This window comes from Acinonyx jubatus, chromosome D4, assembly GCF_027475565.1.
Source record: "Acinonyx jubatus isolate Ajub_Pintada_27869175 chromosome D4, VMU_Ajub_asm_v1.0, whole genome shotgun sequence".
Lineage (NCBI taxonomy): Eukaryota > Metazoa > Chordata > Mammalia > Carnivora > Felidae > Acinonyx > Acinonyx jubatus.
The window spans coordinates 82,666,371-82,686,932 of NC_069391.1; the positions used below are offsets into that span (position 1 = coordinate 82,666,371).

General features: G+C 45.5%; 1 protein-coding gene across 3 annotated transcripts in view; it reads left to right on the plus strand.

Annotated features, from left to right (window-relative positions):
• KANK1 (KN motif and ankyrin repeat domains 1) overlaps positions 1–20,562 on the plus strand; it is a 200,474-nt gene that overhangs the window by 53,072 nt on the left and 126,840 nt on the right. For all 3 annotated transcript variants that reach the window (XM_027041094.2, XM_027041095.2, XM_053205305.1), the window contains exon 2: positions 15,036–15,156. The gene's annotated coding sequence lies outside the window, so the exon portion shown is untranslated. The remainder of the gene's footprint in view (positions 1–15,035; positions 15,157–20,562) is intronic.

Consider the following 20,562-nt stretch of genomic DNA (forward strand, 5'->3'; position numbering starts at 1 on the left):
ATCTTTCAGTTTAGGATTATATGATCCTATATATGTTTCTGTATTTGCAAGTAGGTGGTAGAGAATCAGTGTCTTATCCTTGAGCTTTAGGTGAGAAGTGTCAGTGACACTGAGTCCAGAATTATGTTTATATGTGCCTTGCTAGGGAGAGGTTCGTTTTCTCCCCCTCCTTTTTAAAAATGAGAATCACAGGGCTCCTGGGTGATTCTGTTGGTTAAGCATAAGCATTGAGCTTCAGCTCAGGTAATGATCTCACAGCTTGTGGGTTCGAGCCCTGTGTCGGGCTCTGCACTGACAGTGTGGAGCCTGCTTGGGATTCTCTCTCTCTCTCTCTCTCTCTCTCTCTCTCTCTCTCTCTTTCTCTCTCTCTCTCTCTTTTTTCTCTTTCTTTCTCTCTTTCTCTTTCTTTCTCTTTCTCTTTCTCTCTCTTTTTCTTTCTTTCTCTTTTTCTTTCTCTCTCTTTCTCTTTCTTTCTCTCTCTCTCTCTCTTTCTCTCTCTCCCTCTCTACCCCTCTGCTGATCACGTGCTTGCACAAGTGCTCTCTCTCTCTCTTTCACAATAAATATTAAAATTGTTTTTTAAGTTTATTTATTTTGAGGGAGAGAGAGAGAATCCCTAGCAGGTTCCACACCATCAGTGAGGAGCCCAGTGTGGGGCTCGAACTCATGACCTGTGAGATCATGACCTGAACTGAAGTCAGACACTTAACTAACTGAGCCACCCAGATGCCCCTAAAACCTTTTTTTCTTAATGTGTGCTATTAGACGTAAAATTATAGGATCAAAAGTTACATTTATTTTTGAAATTGTAACCACTTTAAAAGACCTTGATACATTTTTCCCTAATTGATTTCATTTAACTATGGGACCACCGCCCACGCCCATGGCCGTGTTGTGAGTGCCCATCTCCCTGTGGACCTAGCCCCTGGGGTGGGATGGGTGGTCTCAGTGCTGTTCGACCCAGCTGTGATGCTCCATCCAGGACTGTCCCCGCTGTGGGACACAGGTGACATCGGAGGCTGTTGGAGCAGAGACCTCACCTCAGTCCACCTGACACCCAGCTGTTTCCTGCTAGTAGTCTTCATGCCGCCCTTCCGTGTCAAGTCGTTTTGAAAAGCATAACTTTGTATCTGTTTATTATACATTCTTCCTTGTATCCCCTTAGTATGTCCTAGTGCTTTTCTTTTTCTAATTGTCTTCACTTAGGTACACTTCTTTGATGGGATTTTATTATATTTTCTTGGATTAAAAAAAATTTTTTTTATGTTGAGAGACAGAGACAGAGTGCGAGTCGGGGAGGGGCAGAGAGAGTGGGAGACACAGAATCCGAAGCGGGCTCCAGGCTCTGAGCTGTCAGCACAGAAGCCAATTTGGGTTTCAGACCCACGAACTGTGAGATTATGGCCTGAGCCGAAGTCAGTCGCTCAACTGACTGAGCCACCCAGGCCCCCTTTTTCTTGGATTTTAAATAAGCTTTTGGATTTATTTCTCTTCTCTTTTATGTATTCACTGTTGCTGAGCTATTTTTGTAGTAATTTTACTAACAAATGGAGTTGAGCATTTTTCCTCATCGGATATGTACTTTATTGTCATTACTCAGGGCTTGAATTTATCTTTGTGCTGACTTTGGCCAGATCCATAAAATTTGATATATAGGACTTCTGTTTTTGTTAATCTCCACGTTCCCCAGCCCCAAGTGTTTCTGTTATTTTTAAAACAATTTTATTTATGATGTATATTTCCTTGAAGCAATAACTTTTAGGAAAATAGTTTCTTTTATGTACTGGGATTTTTTTTTAAGTTTATTTTGAGAGGGAGAAAACAGAGTGCAAATGAGGGAGGGGCGAGAGAGAGAATCCCAAGCAGGCCCCACACTGTCCACACAGAGCCCTACTTGGGACTTGAGTTCAGAAACCGTGAGATCATGACCTGAGCTGAGATTAAGAGTTGGATGCTTAACTTGACTGAGCCACCCGGATGCCCCTGGCTTTCCTGTTGAAATGCCTGTTATTTCTATGATGGTTTTGTTTTAATCTGTGCTTGGAGTGTGGTCAGCTACTTTGAAGTATTTTTTGAATTCTTTGGTATATAACACTAAATACTATATATAGTATATTTATACCCAATAATATATTGGGTATAAATATATAAAATTATGGACATTTGGAAAAGACGTATCTCCATAAACTTCACTTACACTTCATTTTTGAAATCTGCACTTGTATTTTAATTACGATGAAAATGAGATGTCTTGGGTGTGGTCTGACCATGAAGAGTTGTTTTCCTAGTGGGGTTCACAGTTTCGGGAGTGCAAGAGTCCACTGCCTGTCTGTGCTGTTACTCAGTGGGCCCAGCTGGGCTACCCCTGTCGTATGGGAAGAAATCAAGGCCCGGGTTCCCCGAAACCTGATCTGTGACCTAGACCCTGTCCACGAGGGGTTCTGATCAGAAAGCTAACCTGTTAGAGGAACTTTCATCCCTATAAAAGGCAGAAATTATTTTCTTAATGCTTTTGATAAAATCTGGATGCATCCTGCTTCACCCTATTTATTATGGAAACTGAACATGGGACACTTAATTTATTATATTTTTAAGTGTTTAATGTATATATTTATTTTGAGGGAGGGAAGGGGAGAGGGGGAGAGAGGGATGAAGGGAGAGAGGGAGAACACGTGCACAGGAGGGGCAGAGAGAGAGGAGAGACAGAATCCCAAGCAGCCTCCCTGATGTCAGCTCAGAGCCCAACTCAGGGCTCGATCCCATGAACTGTGACATCATAATCTGAGCTGAAATCAAGAGTCAGATGCTCAACTGACTGAGCCACCCAGGTGCCTCTTAATTTATTTTCCAAAACCACCTGCCTCTGTTCACTTAACATTAATAGTCACATATAATGAGCAATTGAAAATTTGTATATTTTGCAAGTTTTTATGATATACAGAGACTAAATTATGTTGCCTTTCATGCTAATAAAATTATTTAAGACTCCTTGGCTTCATACACGTTTCCTGTCTGCATAATGTTTAATAGTAATTTAAGTTTCTGATGTTTTATTGTGATCATGGTGGGGCAGTAACTGTATTTGGGCCTAAATCTTTGTCAGATTTTTTGGAACATTATTTCCTTAGTCTATGTTATTGGAAGCAAAGGGACTGGGTTGGAAATCACAAAGTTGTGTGTGTTTATGTGTGTATATATAGAAATAATATTAAATAACTGTAACCTCTCCAAAGACTCATGATGTGTTTTGCCAGATTGGTTTCTTTTATTTATTTATTTATTTATTTATTTATTTATTAAAAAAAATTTTTTTTTTAACATTTATTTATTTTTGAGACAGAGAGCATGAACGGGGGAGGGTCAGAGAGAGGGAGACACAGAATCCGAAACAGGCTCCCGGCTCTGAGCTGTCAGCACAGAGCCCAACGCAGGGCTCGAACTCACGGACCGCGAGATCATGACCCGAGCCGAAGTCGGCCGCTTAACCGACCGAGCCACCCAGGCACCCCAAAATTGGTTTCTCTTAAATGAGACCAGTGTGCACCCCGTGGTGGGATGTGCGTGCCTGCCTCCCATCTAGCCCCCCGGGGGGTGGTCTCCGTGCTCCATCCAGGAGCACTGGGGGGTGGGGTTGTAGGGCTCCCCCCAGGACCAGCTCCTGCTCTGGGGTGTTTGTGTGACAAGGCGGCGTCCCGTGTCTTCTCCACAAGAAAAGGCATTGTTACCAAGGCAGACAGTGGCACTGGGTACAGCTACGGACGCGCGGGAGCCAGAGAAAAGCTTCGCCGGAGGGACCGGAGGCACCGTTGACAGTCGCCGCAGGTTGTGGTAATGCAGAAGTTACAACGGGTTCCTTTGGCAGCACGTGTTAGTGGATTAGCTCTAAGGTAGGAGCGCTTTCGATGAAAATTCTGAACAGGGCACCTGGGTGGCTCAGTCGGTTGATCATCTGACTCTTGACGGTGGCCCAGGTCATGAGCCCCGTGTCACGCTCCCTGCTGAGCCTGGAGCCTGCTTAAGACTCCTCTGTCTCTCTCTCCCCTTCTCCCTCCCTCTGCCTCCTTCCCCCTACCTCCCTCCCCCCCCCCCACTTGCCCCTTTCCCCAACTCACGCTTGCTCATGCAAAGTAGCATCTTCGTTTTGTGCAGATAAATATCCAGAAGTAGAATTGCTGGGTCATGTGGTGGCAACGGATCAGACGGAAGCTCTACTTCTAATCACTTGAGGAACCTTCCTACTGTTTGCTGCAGGGGCTACACCCCTTTCCTTCCTGTCAGCGGTGCCTGAGGGCTTCCCTTGCTCCACATCCTCCTCAGCCCTTGTTACTTCTTGTCCTTTTGAGGCGAGCCTTTCTCACAGGTGTGCGGTGACATCTCCTTGGGGCTTTGGTTTGCATTGCCCTGATGATCAACGTTGTAGAGCATCTCTTGTACCTCTTGGCGTCTCTGTCTTTGGAAAAGTGTCTGTTCAGATCTTCTCATTTTTCAATGGGATTGTGGTATTTTTTGTTTGTTTGTTTTGTGTTGTTTGCTATTGAGTTGTAGGAGTTCTTTATGTAATTCGGACCTTGAGCCTTATCAGAGAAATATTGGTACTGATTTTCTCCCGTTCAGTAGGTTGCCTTTTCATTTTATTGATGGTCTCCTTTGTCATGAGAAGCTTTTTAGTTTGACGTCGTTCTGGTTATTTATTTATTTATTTTTGCTTTTGTTGCTTTTGCTTTGGGTGTCCGATTCAAAACCGTCATCTCCAAAACCAACATCAGGAGTTTCATGGTTGTAGGTCTTACGTTCAGGTCTTGAATGTGTTTTGAGTTGATTCTGTGTAGGCTGTAAGATAGGGGTCCAGTTTCATTCTTGGGCATGTGGTGGTCCCGTTTTCCTAGCGCCATTTATTGAAGGGACTATTTTTCTCCATTGTATATTCTTGCTTCCTTTATCACAAATCAAGTGGGAATTTTTATTATTATTTTTTTTACAAAGTTTTATTTATTTTGAGAGAGAATACATGCGGGGGAGGGGGGGAGAGAGAGACAGAATCCCAAGCAGGCTCCATGCTGTTGGTGTGGAGGCCTTTGTGGGGCTAGATCTCACAAACCGTTGAGATCATGACCTGAGCCCAAATCAGGAGTCGGATGTTTAACTGACTGAGCCACCCAGGCACCCCTCAAGTGGGAATTCTTAATATACCAGGGCTTTCTTTGCATAAGTGCATTGTACTGGATGAGGCGACAATGGCTGTTGCTGGCAGAAAAATCTTTGTCTCCTTTGTCCCCCCCCCCCCCCCCCCCGTAACCTTTGTGCTGAATGAAGGGCTCAAACTCACAACCCTGAGATCAAGAATTGCCTGCTCTACTGACTGAGCCAGCCAGGGGCCCCAGGAGTTGGTTTCTTATTCTGTGCAGTTTCGCCGAACATTATAATATATGTCCTAACACAGTGAAGGTTAGGTTTAACAGGAAATTAACTTTTCCTTTCTCCCACGTTTTGAGAAAACTATTTGAGCCGGTATAAATGATAGTTCCTGGCAAGGTAGAAGGGAGTCCGACTTGGAGAATTCATGATGCCGACAACACTGTGATTAGTCTTATGTCCTAAATGAGTTCATGCCATTACCAAAGGACACTCTTGACAGTCAAAGAATGAAAGGTAACTTGGAAAGGTGGACAGCCAAGATCAATCACTTAAAATTGCTGCCTTACCCGTCTGTAGATTTACCTCATAAATTAAAAACCAGGATTTTTTTTTGTTTCTTTGTTGGTTCAAGTTGCAAGTAACCTAAGTCATGGTCAGGAGAGAGTACTCTCGGTGGCAAGGGTAACGATGAATATAGAAGTCACAGCATTGTTTTGTTTGTATTTTTATTTATTTTATTTTTTTTCAACGTTTATTTATTTTTGGGACAGAGAGAGACAGAGCATGAACGGGGAAGGGGCAGAGAGAGAGGGAGACACAGAATCGGAAACAGGCTCCGGGCTCTGAGCCATCAGCCCAGAGCCCGACGCGGGGCTCGAACTCACGGACCGCGAGATCGTGACCTGGCTGAAGTCGGACGCTTAACCGACTGCGCCACCCAGGCGCCCCCGTTTTGTTTGTATTTTAAAGAAAGTGCTAATCTAGTTGACAGAGTTGTGACTCACCCCCCTCCCCCGAGACGGATGGATGTTTGCTTTGGAAATCCTGAGTGAAGAGTTGGAGGAATTACCCCTTTGGGCTGAGAGTGACTGATGGAGGAAGGCCAGGCTGCCTACAGGACGAGGTAATGGAGATAAATACACGCTGTGCGAATGTCTCATGTGAGGCTGGGCTGACTTTAGATGAACAACACACTTCCGGTTTTTGTGGTCGCTTTAATTAGCTTTAATGGGAGGCTCAGCTAGGAGTTTGTACCCCTCCACTTCTGCTGTGTGCTTCCAAGGATGTCTGCCAGGGTAACCTGGGTTTGGCTTTTTTTTTTTAATCTTTTTTTCTTAAAGTTTATTTTACTTACTTTGAGAGAGAAAGAATCCCATGCAGGCTCCAGGCTCTGAGCTGTCGGCGCAGAGCCCGACGCGGGGCTCGAACTCACAGACCGTGAGATCATGACCTGAGCCGAAGTCGGACGCTTAACCGACTGAGCCACGCAGGCGCCCTGCCCTTGATGTATTTGTGACACAGTCTTGAGTCTGGAAAGCCCTAGTTTGGTGCATTGTCTTCCTGTCATTGTCTATGTAGTTCTAGGTGCATGGAGTCATCAGGGTGATAGACCTGCTTGGGGTCTCGGGCAGTAGGGCAGCACTTTTGGTGGCCCTGGCACAGAAAACCCTTACAGGCTCCCTGGACCTGACTGATGAAGGTGCAGAGAAAGGGTAGGTCAGGAAGCAGAGGTCTCCTGGATTGCGTCTCCCTCCCGTGCCCTTGCTGTGTGCCATTACTCTGCTCCTCATGCCTCATGGCTTCATCATTTTCTAGTTGGGCTCTCACTCTCAACGGCAGCTCCAGACATTCGCTTTGGTCCTTTGATGGATAACCACCGGGAGTTCTGTTTCGGTTCCTTCTGGAGGCTGTGCGTTGGAGATACAGAGGTTCCTGGAGTAGTCGTTTTACTTGGGTGTGCGGAGGAGGGCAGAAGGGACCCTGCCCTTCTCGTAAAGCATTAGATTCCCTGTAGCTAAGGGGTTTGGTAAACTGCTGTGGAATGAATTTCCCTATCAGTGGATATTGACACAATGGCTGCTAACACAAAGATTGTATCCTTAGCTAAAGAGCTCATGTCCTTCATTTGCTCCTCTTTCTAAGACAGTGGTTCTCTGCCCCGCCCCCCCCCCCCCCCAAACCTCACCATCAGCAGTGGTGCAACATCAACTGGGAACTAGTTAGAAATGTTGGTCCTCAGGACTCACCCCAGACCTGGTGACTCCGAGACTCTGAGGTGAGGACCAGAAATCTGTGCTTTGATAGATTTATGCTTTCAATTTTGATTTATGCCTAGATTTGAGAACCAGTGGTTTTTGGTGTTGGGGGTTTTGGGAGGGTTTGTTTTGTTTTGAGAGGGGGGAGGGGCAGAGACAGCGGGAGAGAGAATCCCAAACAGGCTTCACGGTGTCAGCACAGAGCCCGACACAGGACTCGATCCCACAGCCCTGAGGTCATAACCTGAGCCGAAGTCAAGAGTCTGATGCTCCACCAGCTGAGCCCCCCAGGCACCCCTGGGGTTTCTTTTAATGGTACCTTTTGTTATAATTTTCTCGGGAAGTAAAGACGTTTGACATGTGGCATTCTCCAGAGTGCCTATAGCTAATGGTTACCTCCTTGCACACCCCTCCCTCAGTCTGACGAAGGGGTCTCTTGCCACCTCACCCCCGGGTCACTCCCAGATGTAGTTACTTCCTCCACAGAGAACTGAAAAAGGAGAGAAGTGCTGGAAGGTCTGGAACTTTCCATCCTGGGGCTTACGGTTTAAATGGCAGAACTGAGCCAAGTTTGGTAACCCCATCAGAGAGAAAGCACTTTTTGATTGGGTCACACACGTACAAGTAATTTTGTTTTCTTTGCCCTAAGTGGAAATGTTCTTCCTCCTTTATAAAATGTAGATATCAGGTAAGGAACTGTACTTTGGATGACTGAATGCCCTTTTTTCCTGTGCAGTCTCTTGAGTGTGACATTTTCCTTTCTTCTCCTCCTCCTCCTCCTCCTCCTTCTTCTTCTTCTTTTGCGTTTGTCAAGCCACGAAGGGTAAAAAAAAAAAAAAAGTTTACATGTCAGTCAATGATTTCATTTCTGATTGATTAATCTTAAAAGAGAAAAGCTTTTTTTATTGAACCCTCTCTTTAAAATGTTAAAAATTAAATATATTTTAATTTCCCGCCCCCCGGACAGTTGGAGAATATATCTCACCAGGGGCGCCAGGTGGCTCTGTGGGTTAAGTATCTGAATGTTGATCTCAGCTCAGGGCTTGATCTTAGAGTGTTGAGTTCAGTCCCCATGTTGGGCTCCACACTTGGCGTGAAACCTACTTAAAAAGAAAAAAAAAGGTGTTTCTCACCATTGATTTTTCTTAAATACATACATAATAAACAGCAAGATTTATACTTTGTTACAACATTATTGCAAGTTTTTAAGGAATAAAATCAAGTATGACAATTGAAAAAAAAAAATACCCATGACCAAGTTGGACTATTCTTTACCAGCTCAAGAAATTGTAGGGATGCCTGGGTGGTTCAGTCAGTTAAGCTTCTGACTCTTGATTTGGGTTCAGGTCATGATCTCACAGTTTGTGGGTTCAAGCCCCATGTCAGGCTCCATGCTGACAACATGGAGTATGCTTGGGATTCTCCCTCTCTCATTCTCTCTCTCCCTAACCACCCCCCCACCCCGCCCACTGCTCACACATGTGCATGCTCTCTCTCTTCTCAAAATACATGAATAAACTTAAAAAAAAAAGAAAAAAGAAAAATTGTACGTGCATGTTTATGGGAGAAGGTACCAGGCCCTACCAGTTTTCTATGAAAAAAAACCTGGTGTTACTATAGGCGACCGTTTTCTCCCATCTCTGTATAATGTTTAACTTGTCTTTGTAACGTAGGCTCGATTTGTGGTAAAAATTCCACCTCTGAGATGACAAGCCTATACCAGGAGTGGGCACTGAGCAGAACACTCACATCCCTCTTGGGGGTTTATCTTTGTATCTTGACTTCATAGAATGTCTACAGCTGGAAATAGTACAGGTGAATACAGGAGGAGAAGTGGAATGTATATATGTATGTACGTAAGGAAAACATCAGCTAAAGTGGAATAGTCAGCATGCAAGGCTAGAAAAATAGGATTCAGGGAGGCACAAATGGGCCAGGGAGGCACACTGAAAATGGACGAGAGGCCTAGACCTGGAGGTGTTCCAGGTTCAAAACATGGCCTACAGCAGGCACCCCCACCTCTCCCCTCCACCCCCCAGCCTGGCTCTCCTTTCTCTGGTCTGGTCCAGTGCTCACCCAGCACATCTGATTATCCTCTGGAGAACACGGTAACAGGGAAAGGATGGTATTCAGCTGGGCGTCTTTGGCTGTGAGAATCAAAACCAACTTGAGGAGGGCTTTCTCAGGATACCAAAGTACCCCCAAGGAATCCAGGACCCTCAGAGAAAACCTAGGGTCAAAGGGAAAGCACAGAGAACATGGAGAACTCTGTTGTCTCGACTGCCCTCAGCTTTACCCCACCTTTCTGCACATCAGCTCTTTCTGTGGGCAGAGCCACCTGCATCTGGAGCCTGGCTGAAAACCCGAGGAAGGAAGCTTCTTGCTTAGCATGGGTCTGATGCCTCCGTGGGGCCCATCGAGGACTTGGCTGGGTGAGATGTGTGTGTACCAGGAGGCAGTACGGGAGAGTCCCCTCTGACCCTGTAGCTGGATCAGAAAATTCCAAAGAAGGGAGTAGTTCATGTGGAGGGGACCGAAGCATCCCCCCCACGCATACCATGAACGTGTTGCTGTGGATTTATTCATTAACTTCACGCTCTAGGGGAGGAATCCTCTTTGGCTCCAAGAAAAGCTCATTGTTGGACCTAAGAAACCTTGGGCTAGACTGGGAATCAAGGTCAAGGATGACAGTGAATTTTCTGAGTGACTCTACCCCATGAGGCCTCGTCAATGCCAGCAGGTGATGCCTCCAGTGACACCTGTCTCTGTCAGTGCTGCACCTTTAGAAACAGCTCTGGTGACGAGCAAGGCCAAAATTCATGGTAAATGTCTGCGTGATGCAAAAGCCTCATGAGCCTCTGCTCTCAAAGGGTCCTTTACTCTGAATGGCATCCTGATCTGACGGAGATCTATGCATTTCAACTGATAGTGTCAGAAAAATATATAGGTTACTAGCTGTTAAGCCGTTTACCTTCATCATGAGCTCATTTGCTCATTGAGTTGTTAATTCAAGTTGAGAATGAATCTTGGTCCACAGACTCAAGGGTGCAAAAAAATACTGTATTTTTCTCAATCCACTCATCTTCTACTCCAGGGTGGTAGCAGAAAGGTTAACGTTGGGTCTCTTTCCCACACACCCCAGCAAGGTTGTGCCAGGGTTCCAAGTTCTTTTTTTTTTAATTTATTTTTATTTTCTTAATGTTTATTTTATTTTTGAGAGAGAGCGAGCGTGGAAGCAGGGGAGGGGCAGAGAGAGAGGGAGACACTCCAGAGCAGGCTCCAGGCTCTGAGCTGTCAGCACAGCTCATGGGCTCTAACCCATGAACCACAAGATCATGACCTGAGCCGCAGTCAGATGCTCACTGGCCTGAGCCACTCATGTGCCCCCCAGACTTCGACATTCTTATGATATGTCATGAGGTCTGGAAGACCCATCCCCCCACCCTTGGCTCATCTCTTCGCACTGGTCCCTGCTGCTTCTGGGTGAGAGTTGAGGTTGGGGAAGGTACTTTGTCACGGCAGGAGTCCTGCCATTCCCTCCGGCCTCCTGCGTGTCTGTCACCCCGTCCGAGCAGGTGCTCCGAGCAGGTGCGGTCCTGTGCTCCTCCACGTCTCCCACTCAGCCCTCCCGCAAGACTCTCCTTAGGGGACAATTGCTTTCTTCTCCAGCCCTATTCTCCTGACAAAATCTGGCTGCAGCCTCCCCGAAGCAGAGAAGTTAGAGCCCTCCAGCCACAGCAATGAGGGCAGTGGGGAGAGACAAATATAGGAGCCTCCTGCCACAGGGGGACTGTCCCCAGGCTGGCCGCAGCCGGGCAGAGGCTAGGCTCTGTCTCCCCTGCGCTCCTAGAGCTGCGGTCACCCACAGTCGGATCCCCACTTTGGGGGCGTCTCCCGCTCTTCCTCAGGGCTCCAGATTTGTGGGTGGCTGTACCTGCCCCACACCAGCAAGGGGGACAGAGGCATCTATCGTTGGGCTGTTTCCCAGGGCAGTCCAGAAACCTGCCTCTTCTGGAGAAGTAGCCTTCACATCCCGAAGCATTTTCCATAAATCTTCAGTGCATGCGTCAAATCCTGGGGAGAGGTTTCTTTTTCCCTTCTCTGGCGATGAATGACTTGGTTGTGGTGATATTGCTGCGGGGAAACTCACCCGGCTGGTGCACATGCACTGTGCACTTGTGCCCTTGGGCTCCCAAAGCGACGAGTAATTCTGACTGCAGACAGCTTCACCGAGCACCCACCGTCCTTGGCCGTTGTGTCACGCACTACCTGGCCCACAGCGCAGCTAATGCATTAAAAAAAAAAATAGAAACATTTGGTGTGGAGGGGGATACATTTAGGGTGAAATCTTGGAGACCCCCCTAGCAGATGGCAAGGCTTGCTCACAGCGTCAATAAAAATTTGCTACCTTGGGCCCCCGGCATGTTACAGAGGATCGGTGAATGGCTCTTCATCTAGAATTTCAGTACAGGCTCTACTTAAAATATTTATGCAACAGTGCTTCTTAACCCCCGCCAAAAGCATAGGTTCACATGTATACTGTTACCCTAGCTGTCGCTAACCTATAACCAGCGGAGGACCCTTCGAGGGTATTGGGAATGTTGGAAAGTCAGCTGTCACGGGTTACATTTGTAGTGGCTGATAAAGTAGCCTTGGTTCCTAAACAGAAATATTTGTCTTGTGACCAGAATGGCTCTTCAGCAGCAAAGACATGTGACGAGAGAGAGGGGAGTTGACTAACACAGAACGTAGAAGGACCAGAGGAACCAATGAAGCAGAAGCTGTTAACCTGGCTTAGTATTGGCAGAGAGACGGGGGTAGTCCCTGGTGTTACTGTTAAGAGAGAAATGTTACTAAAAACTCAGCTGGAAATCCTTCTGCTAGGGAGTCTCTTTTTAGGTCAATAGAGACACATTCGTGTATTATGTTTATAGATGCATCATGCACACAACAAAGTAGAAGATTAAAAACAGGCTAATGCTGATCGTTTTTTTTTCTTTATTCATATTTCATTGTTTTTTAAACTTACAGTAAAGAACAAGCATGCTTTTGAAGGAAGTAGAAGTTGAAAGTTCTCTTTCTGACAGTTGAGGATCAATGATATAGTTCACCCAAAGGTATCTGACCTGAGTTTGTGCTTCTGTTCCTGTTCAGCTGACACATTTTAGCGTCTGGTTTCATTTTTCCCTCTGATAATGATAAACAGGTAACTGGCATTTACCTGAGGCGGGACAATCGAATTTAGATGCTGAGCGTTGATAGCAGGTGGCTGTTGACTAGTTCTAGAAGGTGTCTTAGCCAAAACCAGGCACCGCGGGGGGTGTTGGGAGAGAGAGGTTGGAAGGCTCTGTCGTCGGTTATTTTTGGTCACTGAGCTCTGTGCCTGTGGAGAAGCGAGGAGTTGAGGGCATGCATGGGGGGAGGCGTTTTTATTGGTTTAAGTCCGGTGAACTTCAGGATACGAGATAAGCAGCTGTTTCGGTGGCTTGATTAGCACACTTCTTGATAACAGTGTCTCTGCTGGTCTCCGTCTGCCCTCCTGGTTTGTCCGCAGTCCCCTGTGGTCTGCATCCTGGACCAGCCCCTATGACACATTGTCCTCAGGGGTCACCTGTGGCTGCCTTACTAGGCGCTCAACTCCGTGACATCGTGTTCGTCCCCATCCGCAGCCCTCGACGTCGCTCATCTTTCCCTGGGCTAGCGGTCTCAGCACCTGCACGCTGTTTCTTCTGCCTCTGTATCCCCTCGCTCTGTATCTCCTTCTTAAGTTCTTCCTCCTGTGTCTCCCTTGATCCTTCACTGTGTCTTCTGTCATCATGCTTCCTTTAGTCCTGGAACTTCAGCCGTCGTGTTTCTGGAGGTAAAAGCCTAGCGGCCAATCCTCTTTCTCTCCACCGTGAGTCCTGTTGTTGCTGAGAGTGTTATCACAAGATGGCTTTTCAAATCCGAACACATTGGCTTCAACACAAAATCCACAGGCATCGGACGCACTTAGAGCTCCTCTCCTGGCTCCGCGAGGAGGCCCCTGGATGGTCTGTGCGCGGTTTCCTCATCGCTGATGAAACAGGCTCCTGTGTGAGCCTCTCTAGGCAAATGAAAGTGGAGTTAATTAAAAAAAAAAAAAAAAAAGTCTTATTACCTCAAGGCACAAAGGCGTATAAATTTCACAAAGCGTTCACAAAGCTGATCCAAAAAATGCTGGGTTGGTTTGTGGTCCATGCTAACCTGTAAAATTAAGTTAAAATGATCAGAGCGGTCCCTTTCCAGCTGGACCACTTTACTTAATAAACACAAAACAATGGACATTGCCACTAAGACACTGTGTGAGGGTTCAAGTGTCTGGAACATGGGCATTACTGGGGCCATAGGCTCAGCTGGGCTTTGACAGAAGGAATAAGAAAAGCAGTATCTTGCATGAGGAATGAAACAAAGGAAGGGTCAAGGGTGTGTTCTTTGGAACATAGTAAGACTGAGCCTGACTAGGACCGGAATTATTTGTTGTAAGCTGGAGGAAGATAAGATAAATTAGAGCTAGGTTATGGAAGCCTCTGAAAGTCCGTGGAGGAGTCGACATTTGATGGAAGAGAATATTGTTGCCACCCAGGATCCTCATGTAAGGAATGCTGGATTTCGAAATGAGGAGACCAGAGAAGTCGAGAGTTGGAGATCTCCTATAAGGTGGGGTGGGAATGACCAGTATTTCTCAAGCATGTGTTGTAAACCATGCCCTGGATCTCATAGTCTTTCCTGTTACAGCAACCTTAGGGGTAGATCTCAACTGGCCCCCTTTGTGAGGACTTGTGTAAATTCTGCCAAGCGGCTGGGGTGGGATGTAAGCACAGGGACATCTGACCTCAAAGCACAATGAAGATCGAGGGAGGACATTTTAATCCGTTCTTCATTTTATAGCCCAGAAAGATGAGGCCCAGGAGAGAGGGGGCTGTTGAGGGTGGCAGAGGTTAGAGGACAGGGACACCGGGTCTGCAAGAGAGTGGGTGGGCAGAGGTCTGCAGAGAGAGGCCAGGGTCAAGGCCGCTGCTGTCGGCATCTGGGGGTGCCCCGGTATTCGCCAGGCGCGGTGGACCGGAGTGAGAAAGACGGGGCACAGAACAGTGGGATGTTCCAGGGAAAGTGGTGCTGGACTGCTCTGGGATGGGGGATGGCTTGCGCGTAATCCCAAAGTTTTAATCCCAGGGAACTGCCACATGCCTAGAAAAATCCTCGGTGGGGCTGGTTTTCGGGGAAAGGCCATGTGCTTCTTACGGAGTAGTCTGACTCTGAAATGACAGAGATACCAAAATATGAAAATGAATGGTATTCTTGAGCCGGCTTCTAGACCCGCCGACAAACACCTGAACAGCGTTGGAAGTGCCAGTGAGAGGCTGGGAGGAACAGCCCTTGTCTTTGAAGCGATGGGGAGATCCCGAAAGAGCAAGCAACCCGGCTTTTACCGAGAGCAAGGGGGACCCAGGCCTGCATGAGCTCGTAGGCTCTCTGCCATTCTGGCCCGTCCCTTCCACCCCCCTCGCCCCCCACTCACGGAAAATGGCTTAACTCTGCTCATTTCTCAACTCTATAGCTGTCTCCAGTAATCAAGCATATTTTGCCATCACGTTCTCCTCAACGAGATTCCTTTTCTTCCAGAATGATTGTCGCAGCACCGGACGGACTGCTGAGCTATCGAATTGTCTCCATCTTTTGACCACACTAGGGGAATGGAGTTGAAATATTGATTGCGGTAGTTTGCCGGCCTTACATAATTGAGGTGAGGTGTCCTTTTTCCGTATGGCTGTCCTTAACTTGCCACGTTGTGTCCTTTAACTTTGCTTTGTGGAGACATTAATCCCTTCTTTCTCCCTACCTTTTATGCTCTAAAATCCTTTCGGGGTACTCTTCATCTGCAAATGTATTAGAGGGCAGAAAGGACTTTATCGGAAGAAATATGAGCAAACTGTTTGGCTCTGAAGAATAAAGGGGAAATGTATTACTCTTCAGATTAAATCAACAGAAGTACCCTATTTCCATAAACACACTATGCAGAAAGTGGATTATATTAGAGAAACGTTAATAGATGGAAAGGAGTATTATTAAGGCTACTTGGGAAAAAATGGAGATATTTAAATATTAATATATTGCTGGCTTTATTCGACTAAAGAGAATCTAGAAAACAGAATTTAAAAGAAAAAAGGCTGTTGTTTCACTTGCAGGGATAATGCCTATTAAAATTTTAGTGCATGACTTGTAGTATTCATATTACAAATGTTGGTAATGATGTGTGTGTGTTGCATGTTAAGTTGCTAGATATGTGCAAACGAGTAACGTTTATCACGTGTCTGCCCTAGGCCAGGCTCTATCCTAAGCACTTATATCAATGTGTGAATTCTCACCACCCTGTGAAGTGGGTTTTTTTCTTATCCCCATCGTAAGAAAATTGAGGTTCAGATACATGACTTGATAAATAAACCTCTCACACGGCTGGTAAACCCACTCAGAACATACCAGTGGGCTTTTTTTCCACCTACTTCTCCTCCTTAAGAAGATGCTTATTCCTTTTTCTTTACAGCATATGTTGTTCAGTTACATGGTGATAGAATGATGTCCCTTCCCTGCCTCCTTACGTGCGACTTTTGAGCACATCCATTATTTCCCAAGGACATACTGTTACAGGCAGCTTGGCAGAGTCTGTGGGGATGTGGGAACGTTGGGGTTTTTTATTGACCTTGCTGATGGTCTCAAAAGTTTATATTTTATGTGTATACACACACATACGTATGCACACATACGTATCTACACAGTATCTGTTGGCCATCTGAATGTCTTCTTTGGGAAGATGTCTACTCAGGTCTTCTCCTTTCTTTTTTTTTTTAATTTTTTTTTAACATTTATTTATTTTTGAGACAGAGACAGAGCATGAACAGGGGAGGGGCAGAGAGAGAGGGAGACACAGAATCTGAAACAGGCTCCAGGCTCTGAGTGGTCAGCACAGAGCCCTTCGCGGGGCTAGAACTCACAGACCGCGAGATCATGACCTGAGCCGAAGTCGGACGCTCAACCGACTGAGCCACCCAGGCACCCCAGGTCTTCTCCTTTCTTAATCAGATTATTATTATTTGTGGGGGGGGGGGGAGTTGCATATAAGTTGTTTATATATTTTGAATAATAACCTCTTATGGGTTATATCATTTGCAGATACCTTCTCCCATTCAGTAGGTTATGTTTTGTTGATGTTTTCCTTCACTGTGGAGAGGCTTTTGATTTTGGTGTGGTCCCAGTAGTTTATTGTTGCTTGTGTTTCCCTTCCTGAGAGACAACTCCATAAATATGTTGCTGTAAGACAGGTCAGAGAGGTGACTGCCTATGTTTTCATTTAGGAGTTTTATGGTTTGAGGTCTCACATTTAGGTCTTTCATCCATTTTGAGTTTATTTTTGTGTATGGAGTGAGAAAGTGGTCCAGTTTCATTCTTGTGCTTGTAGCATTTATTGAAGAGTCTATCTTTTCCCCATCATATATTCTTGCCTCCTTTGTCATATAGTAATTGGCCATATAGACGTGGATTTATTTCTGGGCTCTCAGTCCTATTTCATTGATCTATGTGTCTGTTTTTCTACCATTCCAATACTGTTTGGATTATTACAGCTTGGTAGCGTATCTTGAAATGTGGGATTGTGATACCTCCAGTTGTGTTCTTCTTCTTCAAGATTGCTTCAGCTATGCAAGGTCTTTTGTGGTTCTGTACAAATTTTGGGATTGTTTGAGTTCTATGAAAAATGCAGTTCATGTTTTGATAGGAATTGCATGGAGTCTGTAGACTGCTTTGGGTAGTATGGACATTTTAATGATATTCTTCTCGTCTTTCCATTTGTGTTGTGTTCAGTTTCTTTGATTCAGTATCTTACCATTTTCACATTACAGGACTTTCACCTCCTCGGTTAGATTTATTCTTAGGTATTTCATTCTTTTCAGTACAGTTATAAATGGGATTGTTTCCTTAATTTCTCTTTCTGCTGCTTCATTATTAGTTTATAGAAATGCACCAGATTTCTGTGTATTGATTTCATATTCTACAACTTTACTGATTGGATTTATTTTAATAGTTTTTTTGGTGGAGTCTTTCAGGTTTTCTACATAGAGTGTCATGTCATCTGCAAATAGTGACAGTTTTACTTCTTCCTTACCAACTTGGATGCCTTGTATTTCTTGTCTGATTGCTGTGGCTAGGAATTCCAGTACTCCGTTGAATAAAAGTGGTGAGAGTGGACATTCTTGTCTTGTACATAATCTCAGAGGAAGAGCCTGCCCTCAGTGTTTCACCATTGAATATGATATTAGCTGTGGGGTTTTGATATATGGCCTTTATTATGTTGAGACATGTTCCCTCTAAACCCACTTTGTTGAGTGTTTTGATCATGAATGGATGTTGTTAATTTGTCACATTCTTTTTTCTGTACCTGTTGACATCATCAGAGGGTTTTTATTCTTCTTCTTGTTAATATGATGATGTATCACATTGATGGGATTGTGAATATTGAACCAACCTGGAATCCTCAGACTAAATCCTCATTGATCATGGTAAAACATCCTTTTGATGTATTGGTGAATTCAGTTTGCTAATGTTTTGAAGATTTTTGCATGTGTGTTCATCAGAGATACCGGTCTGCAATTTTCTTTTTTGGTGGTGTCTTTGTCAACATAATTAGTTAAAGTTGCTGAAGATTCTGGCTTAGGAATGTGCTTAATGAAATTTCCTCTGGACATACATGTCAATGCATACCCTCCTAACTAGTTCTGAGGCTGCTCTTAATAATATTTAATACAAGGGGCACCTGGGTGGCTCAGTTGGTTGAGCTTCTGACTTCGGCTCAGGTCATGATCTCATAGTCTGTGGGTTCCAACCCCAGGTCGGGCTCTGTGCTGACAGCTCAGAGCCTGGAGCCTGCTTTGGATTCGGTGTCTCCCTCTGTCTCTGCCCCTCCCCTGCTCGTGCTCTCTCTCACTCTCTCAAAAGTAAACATTAAAAAAAAAATTTTTTTAATATTTAATGTAAGTTCAGAAAAGAGATTTTTGATGTATATTACCTGAAAGATCTGAACCAGTTTACAAATTTCACTGACAGTAGCAAGAGATGTCTTTCCCATACTCTTCTTAACATTAGAGTACAGAATTAGAAAAAAAAAAAAAAAACTTTATCCAGTTTTCTGGACAAGTGAACGTTGGTCATATATTTATGAATCAGTTATATTTCTTCTAATGTGAATTCTCTGTTCATGTCCTTTGCCCGTATCTCCAAAGGGACGTTTGCTTTTTTGTTACTGATTTGCATGAGTGTTTAAAAAAATTTTTTTATTATGTTTATTTATTTTGAGAGAGACTGAGAGGGAGGGAGGGAGGGAGGGGCAGAGAAAGAGGGAGACACAGAATCCAAAACAGGGTCCAGGCTCTGAGCTGTCAGCACAGAGCCCGACACGGGGCTCATATCCATAAGCTGTGAGATCATGACCTGAGCCAAAGTCAGATGCTTAACCAACTGAGCCACCCAGGGACCCCTGCAGGAGTGTTTTTATTGTAAAATTTCTTTTATTATAAAAGTATTGTTAGCTTTTATGTCCTTTGCCTTTGACTTTTATGGTGTTTTTTTTTTTAATGTTTATTTATTTATTTTGTGAGGCGAGTGCACAGGGGAAGGGCAGAGAGAGAGAATCCCAAGCAGGCTCCACCCTGTCTATGCAGAACCGAACACAGGGCCCAATCCCACAAACTGCGAGATCGAGACTTGAGCTGAAATTGAGAGTCAGACGCTTCACCGAGTGAGCAATCCAGGCGCCCTCTGTCTGGCGGTTTTAAAAGTAAGTCAATATTTAATTTAGGTAGTGAGATCTTTTCCCTGTGGTTTCCATATAGATTCACTAGGAGGCAGGAATGCCTTTAATTATTCCCCCTTCTTGTAGCAGAATGACCTGTTCTGAGTGTCGCCTCTTGGCGCTCCCCTGCCCTGGGGGCCACGGCCGTCTGCTTACAAAGGCCTCAAGGCTCCATGCGATGTGTCTCTGCCTGCTGTCCAGCCTCACCTCTGTCACTGTCTGTGGAACCCTGTGTTCCAGCATCCCTGGCCTCCCGTCAATTCGTGGAGCCTGCTGAGCTCTTTCCTGCCCCCAGAATTCTGTAGGCGCTGCCCCTTTGCTACGACCATGTGCTTGTGCTTGTTGAACATACGCACACACACAGGCAGACACGCACATACACGTGTGCTCACACACATCTCTTGGACCTGACTCCATCTGGTTCAGAGAGGCAGTTCCCGAGAGAGAGCCCCGGACCTGGCTGCTTGGGGTCACCCGGCTTCTCCATTCACCACCTCTGTGTCCTTGGACACAGTCACCTCTTCCTCACCTGTAATGCTACAATCTTCATCATAATAGTCCTTACTAATCTCAGAGTCCTTGGGAGGAGTACACGGGTGAATTTATGCAAAGTTCTTGGAAGTCGACCCCATGCGCAGAAGTGCACATCATTGGTTCACTGTCATTGTCATTCACCAGTTTTCAGCGCACCCTGCACCTGAGAGAGTGCTGTCCTGTCCAGGTATTGTCATCCCCTTGGGCATTCTCCATCTCCTTATCCCCTTTTCCCCCTTAAGACTATCAGTACACAGCTATTTTTTAAAAATTTTTTTGGAAGTTTATTTTTAAGAGAGAGAGACAGAGTGCAAGCGGGGGAGGGGCAGAGAGAGGGAGACACAGAATCTGAAGCAGACTCCAGGCTCTGAGCTGTCAGCACAGAGCCTGACGTGGGACTTGAATTCACAAACTGCGAGATGATGACCTGAGCCCAAGTTGGATGCTTAACTAGCTGAGCCACCCAGGCGCTCCCAGGCTTTTTTATTCTTCATTAGTGTTTGATCTTGACACATTCTCTCTCTCTGTCTCTCTCTCTCTGTCTCTCTCTCTTTGTCTCTCCCCCATCCCCCACAAATAATTTGCATACTTTTTCTGAACAATGTCATGAACGCACTTTCTTATGCACATCAGTGGGCTTCAAAAACACTTGAAGCCTTTGTTTTCTAGCTCGCAGCACGTTAGAGAAATTACTAATTGATCTTTTCCCAGGGCTTTAAACACCAGGTCCTGCTTATTAGTTTGTGTGAGTCACTGGATGTAATCTTCCAGAGGGCA